This window comes from Desmodus rotundus, chromosome 8 (assembly GCF_022682495.2).
Source record: "Desmodus rotundus isolate HL8 chromosome 8, HLdesRot8A.1, whole genome shotgun sequence".
In the NCBI taxonomy this organism is placed as follows: Eukaryota; Metazoa; Chordata; class Mammalia; order Chiroptera; family Phyllostomidae; genus Desmodus; species Desmodus rotundus.
The window spans coordinates 99,063,462-99,071,555 of NC_071394.1; positions in this window are offsets into that span (position 1 = coordinate 99,063,462).

An 8,094-nucleotide genomic window follows, 5' to 3' on the forward strand; every position below is an offset into this window, starting at 1 on the left:
ATAACCAATAAATATATTTTAAAAAAAGATAAAACAACAACAAAAAACTTCAAAATAAAGAGATCCTAAGTCTTTTTTCTATTTTTCTTGTGTAATTGTTTAAAGTGAAAGAACAGTACTCAATTTTAACATCAATAATAATAACAGCCAGTAATATTTATTTTTGAGCATGTATTATGAAACAGGTATTGTCTTAAAATGCTTGACATGTACCATTTCATTCAATGCTCATCAAGTGAGACAGGTGTTACTTTTATCCATGTCTTACATAAGGGGAAACTGAGACACAGAGAGGCTAACTGACTTGCCCAAGGTCACACGTCGAAAGCAGCAGGTGTCCATGGAGAATTCTGATTCATTTAATTCCCAGGTCCATGTTTTTTATCCCTGCGCCATATTACCATGGCAGGTAAAATCCAGTTAATCGAATTTACTATCCATACATTGAGCAACCACACCTCTCCCCTTTCCCACGGAGCTGATATCTTAACTGGGGGAAAGTCATTAGAAGTTTCCTTATTTGTGTAAGACCCCCATGGGGGGGGCATTATCTTTTAGGATGTGGTTATTATTTACAAACATTCCTGTTGTCCCTAACTATAGATATATTTATGAAAGGTGATTCTTTCTTAGATAAAACTCATGACCTTCTTCAAATTATAAATTCACATGCACAAGTCCCAGAGAAGAAGCCCACCTATTTTTACTAAGCCTTATTTATGAAATCCACATTTTAGAAAATGACGATCATGATAGGATGAAAACTACTTTGAACTTTCAGAAAATAGTCTTATCAAATTTTAGAACTTGAAAGGGGCTTGGTTACACTGAAGGATATTATCAGAGAACAAGCAGTGTCTTTATAGGCATGTCTGATTGGCCATGGAAATAGCATCTGTAAGAAAATATGGCATTCATATTCAGTTTTTAACCTGTAAAGTAATGAATGGGAAATGATACATTTAAAAACAAAAAAGAATTTCAACTCTATACAACAGAGAGTAAACATATGTAAATCATTACTGCCTAAGAGGTAACACGTGCTTCATAAAGAGTTTAGGTAAATTCACCATTTCAGATCCACTGTGAGCTAATGGGAACCAGGAGATGGGTGGCCGCGGGTGAGGCAGGGTTTGCACTAATACTTGAGGGGACTGTTATTCTCTTACTACTTGTCCCTTGATGCAGTCATCATCCATCAGAAAGGAATGATGGTTTAGGGGACTGTTACCTAGGACCAAAATTATCATGATATTATCAAGGCAAAATCTGCTGTGATGGCGCAGTCTACCCCAATTGAGTGTGCAGGCTCTATACAGTGCCCCCTGGTGGCTGTGACTAACAGGTGCAAGCATCCAAGAACATACCTTTTTCTTCTTTTTACAGGTAATATTAGATTTCTTGCCACTTTCCCAAATAGATCTGAAGGTGTCTGAAGAGATCTGAGGAGTGACTGTAATTTTTAACACTGGGAGTTTACCTGAGAGGGGGAAGAACATAATAGTAAATGGGTAGGATATTTCACAACTCCATTTGATGGACTGCGTCTTAGGTTTCAGAAATATTTTTATACTAACTGGGAAAATTTCCTCACACTTAATGCCCTTTCCCTATATCTTCTTGACATGAGTAATCCATAACAATTAGTTTATTTCTGTAATAACTTCTTACACTAGTTCTCTCTTTTCTTTTTCCACTGTTATATATTTTTACCTGGATGGTCGTGGTAGCTTCTAAATGGTCTTCCTAACCCAGATTTCCCCAACATCAAATCCATCCTGGACTCTACTGCTGGATTAATCATATGAAATCAAAATTCTGATCCTGGCATTCATCAGCTCTTTATCTTTAGTGGCTCTCTCTAGCTTTTGTTTGTCTAGCTTCCCTTTTAGCTGTGTTCTAGGGTAGAATCTTGAGTTTCCCTTGGGGTTCCAGTCTGCTGCCCTCCAGGGGAGAGAACACAGTTCGGAGCAGGCCACTTAGTGTATTTCTTCTCCCTGGCACAATGATTGGTTAATAGGTGTGCATGTGACTCATGATGGTCCAATGAAATCAGGAGAAGTGCTTTCTTGAGATTAAACTAGCAGAACGTAAACTTTCTGACTAGTGCTGCCCAACTTGTCACTGTGTGGGAAGGACTTGCGTGAGAATAAAGTCAACACAGATGCAGATCTTCCAGGAGATGGAGGCAGGTAGCACTATTTGAAGTCTCGAATCCAGTGGACCTATAGCTAGAACCACCCCTAGACTTTTAGTAATATGAGTCAACAAGTTTCTTTTTGTACTTCAATAAGTTTGAGTTGATTTTGTATTACTTGAAACCAAGAGTTCTCACCGATTTCCTATAAAGACCTGTGGTATCATGATTTATACAAAATATAGATTTGTTCATTCAGATGACCAAAATATATTTCTCATGTTTATTTGGTCTTAGTCACAGTTGGAAGTTCACAGCTCCCAAAACCACTGGAATTTCCTAAGTAATACAAAAAATGGGAGCATCTTTTGTTACAATATTTGGTCCCTGGTCCCCAGTTCCTAAAACCTGCTTCAGAGCCATAGAGGTGAAATGGTGTCTTGTTATTCATAACAAGTTTATATTAATGAGGTGACTTTTGGAAATCCCCTAAGAATGGGTGCTGGTTGCCAAAGGAGCCAACCATGAATAGGGTGTTGGAACTTTCAGTCACCAATGGCCAATGATCTAATCAATCATGTCTATGTAATAAAGCCTCCATAAAGACTCAAAAGGAAAGGGTTCAGAGAGCTTCCGGGTTGGGGAACCAGAATGCTTCCACCTGGCACCTGCAGGCCCAGACTCCATGAGGACAGAGGCTCCTTTGTTTGGAATCTCACCCTAGGTATCTCTTTATCTGGCTGTAGATGTGTATTCTCTAATGTCTTTTGTAATAAACTGGTAATCTAGTGAGTAAACTGGTTTCCTGAGTCCTGTGAGGGGCTCTCCCAAAGTAATTAAACCCAAGGAGGGGGTCGTGGGAACCTCTGATTTAAAGCCAGTCAGTCAAAAGCATAGGTGACACCCTGGACTTGCAATTGGCATCCAAAGTGGAGGACAGTCTTGTGGGACTGAGCCCCTTAACCTGTGGGATCTGATGCTCTCTGCAGGTAGATGGTGTCAGAACTGAACTGAACTGATGTGAATGGTACAGCATTTAGGAATGAGTGGATGTGGACAGGTAGGGGGACACAAACTGAAGACACTCTACCTGTTTTTCTGGCTCTCAGTGCTTCAAGGATGTCAGCAGCAGCCATGTCTCCCAGGGAAGTGTTTCCAAGGTCAGTTTCCCCTAAGTGGGCGGAGTATTTGATCAGGCTTTGATGAAGCCGACCAAAGACGATGACAAAACAAAATGGCGTTGTTCCAAGCGTGGTAACTCGGAGAAACTCAATCCAGTTATTTTGGTGTATGATCTTTCTTTTTAGCTCCTCTCCACCCTCCACACCCCCCCTCCCAAACATGATACATTGACCCAGTTTGAAACTGGAGACATTCTGAATCCAGTTTTTTCAATTTAATCTCTAGTTTGGATGCTTATTCTAAATAAGTTGGTAGGGTAAGGATTTTTAGTTGCCTTAAATCTTCCATTTGTTTGTTTGTTTGTTTATTTATTCAAAAGATATGGTAAAGTATATTGTCAGGGCTTCCCAGTTTTTTAGATTTTACATGGCAGTAAAATATAAAATTTAAAAAAAAACACTTGGGGGGATTGACAAAGATCAGTTTGGCAAGTTTTAGTATGTTAAATAAATAACAAGTCTCACCTAGCAACACTGTAAAGGAACAAATATTTTTACATAAAGTTAGGAAGGCCATAGTCTTGAAATAAAGGATAACTTTAAATCAAGTAAGTTTAGCTTTATGAAAAATGAACACTCTACCTGTCTTTATTTTTCTAATTTTATTGAGGATTATTGAGCCCACTTGTCTCTGGAAATCTCTGGTCACGAGTGAACATGGAATCTGGGGAAGGCCTGGCTTCCTCGTCAGCTTCTACCTCTCCTCAACCATGTGATCATGAGCAGGTCATGTGCCCTTTAGGGTCTCACCTTCCTCGTCTGTAAAATTGGCCTGAAAAGGGCTATTCTGCCTATTGCATAAGGTTTTGGTAAAAACAGAACGCAGCAGTTCCTAAGAGAGCATCTTGCAAAATGCAATACCAATAATGCTATTGTATTGAGTGGATACTTACTAAATGCATGTTACGTGCCTAATGTTACCGGGATTCAAAGAAACTTAACACAAGGCCTTTGCTCTTTAAAGAAACGATGAATAGAACAATTCTGAGTTCTTACCATGTGCTGGGGATATGAAATTTCAGTTAGGGTCAGTAGTGAATTCAAGGCCATGTTCTTGCTCCCTGTACACACTTTCTACTGATTCAGCAGCCAGAATTCAAGGCCAGGGCTAAACGATCCTGCCAGGCTCTCCCTCTTGAAGGTCTTGCTCCCAAGGAAACTGTCTAATCAGGACCTGACCAACTTTGGCTTTCTGAATTGTCTGATTGTGTCCGATTCCTTCATACAAGATGGGTGAGAAAAGCCTTGCTTTAAGGAGGAATCAGGGGTGCACAGAAAGAGGGTGGAGAGTGTTGAAGACAAACGTTGCAACTGTACGATTCTGCATCTAGGTCTGATTTCAGAGGCCATGGCTGTCACCACTACTCTACACAGCCTCGTATAAGCTACAGTTTTATGGAGCATTCACTATGCATCAGACGTGATCATGGCCACCCACATGGTTACACCCTTGTGCCTGGCACAGAGGGGGCCTTCCAGGGGTGTGAGTGGGGCTGAAATCCAGCCAAGCTTTGCTTGCCAAGACCTGGGCCTGAAACACAGACCTGGAGGGGATAACATCTGACTCATTGGCCAGAAGTGGTGCCTCTTTTAATTCATTGGCCCAGAGAGGCTCTTTTTCCAATTTGTATAAAGGTGCTAGCTGGTACCCTAGGTACTATATTTAGCACCTTACATACACAATCTCATTTAACCTAAAACAATCTCTCCAGTTAGATATTGTTCTTATCCCCATTTTTACAAATGAAGAAACAAATGCAGAGAAGTTATTTAACTTGCCTATGATACTGCTAGTAAGTCGTGGAGCAGGAATGTGAACTCAGGCAGTCTGCTTGAAAATAACCATGACATGTGATTCACATGTACCAAGGAAATACAGGGGCCGGTGGAAGTCAGGCCTGCTTGAGTCTGGTTGGTAGTGTAATAATATGGGCATAAAATTTATAGTTTTAATTTGAACATTTCACCTAAAATGTCATAAGGTGTGCTTGAGTATGATATATGTTATGTTACAGAATTACATGCTTATGATTCTGTAATAAAAGATTTTGTAATAAAAAAGGGGTGTTATTTGTGCCGGACCCTGTATTTTAATCCCCAGTAGTTCTCAATTCTTACACTTTCAAAAAGAGATCAAAAAGATTTAAGTGTTTAGTGCCAGAACTAAAAAGCACATGGGAAAGGAATTCCAGCACTGGTGCACATTGCTAGTGGCGTTTGCACACCCTGTCACACGGAGCCGGTGGAGAGCTGCACAGGGCCCCGTGCTCAGAAGGGCCCCTCACTTGGTTTAGTGCTCTGCTGTTGTCATCTGGAAATTCTTAACATTTGAACAAGGGCCTATGAGTTCCCATTCGCACTGGGTCCCCACAAATTCTGCAGACAGTTCTGCTGTCATATTTAGTGTGGCAGAGCAGAAAGCCACATCTGATCAGGGGTCAGCCTTAAGTAACTGTATTTAAGAGACCGTTGCTAGGTAATTCCTGACTAGAGGGAAGCCTAGCTCATGTGAAGGGTAGCCAGCAGTGTTCCTGTCTTAAGCTCATAGAAGCCACTGATACCGGCTTCAGGGGTATAATTAAGCAGCAGAGCTAGATAAGGCCTCATCCAAACCAAAGGCACAATGATATGCCTTGTCCCTGGACTAGGTAACCTGAAGGTGAGGTTAGACCCATGTGGTACCAAGGTTGGATAGGGCCAATGGGTAGACAGGTGGATAGGGCCAGTGGGTAGATGCATAATCTCCATCACCAAATCTTATCCCATACACATGTGTATGTGTATGCCACTTTAAGTACATATTCAATTAAGCAGACCCCCAGAGATATTTACTAGCAAGCCCCCAGACAAGTCCCTTTCCTCCACATTCATCCACTGAGCTCTTCCTTTGTGGATACTCAGAACCCTCAATGATAAAAGGGAAGAAGCCATAAATCTGTTCCCCAAAGTGCTCCTGGAGCCTGTTTTATAATCCTTCAACTTGGTCTACCGCTGGCCCAGCACCAGACTCGCCAGGGAGGGGTGGGATTGTGAAGATGGTGCTTCTACTTCCAGAGCACCGGCCTGTCGCCCTGCAGAGAGGTGCAGAAGGTGGAAATGGGGAGGGGGACTGTCCTTGAGGTGAGCATGCAGCTTACTACACAAGTCACATCAGGAAGTCATCAACCATCAATAGGTGGGTTAAGGCTGAAAATGCCCAGAATAGATGAATTATACAAAGACCATGGATGTTAAATTTGCACTAAGCTGTCTTTATGAGTTCAAGTTGATTAGGTCACTAGAGTAGTAAAGAGAAAGTCTTAAAGGTGGCCAGAGAAAAAAGACAAATTATGTCCAAAAGAACAAAGAAAAAAGCGACAGCAGACTTCTCTTCAGAAACAATGCAAACAGAAGACAGTGAATGTATGAACTGTCAACCAAAAATTCTATAAAATATCCAGAAAAAAAAAATCTTTAAAAACGAAGGTTAAAGCATGGGCTGGTGTGGCTTAGTGGATTGAGCACCCGCCTGTGAACCAAAGAGTTGCTAGTTCGATTCCCAGTCAGGGCACATACCTGGGTTGCAGGCCAGGTCCCCAGTAGGGGGCATGCGAGAGGCAACCACACATTGATATTTCTCTCCCCCTCTTTCTCCCTCCCTTTCCCTCTGTCTAAACATAAATAAATAAATAAGTAAATAATTTTTTAAAAAATTATAAAAAAATAAAATAAAATGAAGGTAAAAAAAGAATGTTTAAACATATAAAATCTTACAGAATTCATCACCAGCAGATTAGGAGTATAAGAAATGTATAAAGTAAGTCCTTCAGACAGAATGAAAATGATACTAGATCAAAATTTGGATGTATTGAAAGAAATAAAGACCATTAGATATAGTAAATATGTGAATAAGTATAAGAGATTTCCCCCTTATTTTAAAAATGATTAACTGCTTAAAATAAACATAATAATAGTAATAATAATAATGTATTTTTGGATTTATAACATTTGTAAAAGTCAAATAAATGGAAATAATAGAACAAAAGATGGGAGGGAAAGGAAGTGTCCTGTTGTAAGATTCTTATACTGTAAGTCTAGTATTATATTATTTGAAGGTAGATTGTGATAGGTTAAAATGAGAAGTCTAAGTACTATAGCAACCACTAAAAAAGACAAAAGTATAGCTAATGAACTAATAAAAGAGATAAGATGGAATTATAAATATTGCTCAATTAATCAAAAACCGGGCAGAATACTAGTTAAAAGGGAACAAAGAACAAGTGAGACACATAGAAAGCAAATGGCCTGATGGTAGATTAAAGATCCAACTCTACTGATAATCATGTTAGATATAATAGTCTCAACAAAAATTAAAAGACAGAAATTGTCAAAATGGATAAATAAGGTCTCAACTATATGCTGTCTATAATAAACCCAATTTGAATATACAAACATAGCGAGGTTACAAGTGAAAGAACAGAGACAGATAATACCATGCTAATATTAATCAATGGAAATCAGAAGTGGCTACATTAATATTAATTAAAGTAGATTTCAGAGGAGGGAATATTACCAGAGATAAGATAAATATTACCAGGGATTCATAATGATGATGTGGGTCAATTCTTAAATGTTTATACACCTAATAACTTCAAAGTACATGAAGCAAAACTAATTAAACTACAAGGAGATGTAAACAAAATCATAATTACCTCACTCCCAATAATTCACAGAGCAAGTAAACAAGTTTGTAAAGCTATAGAAGATTTGAACAATGCTGCCAATAAACTTGACCTA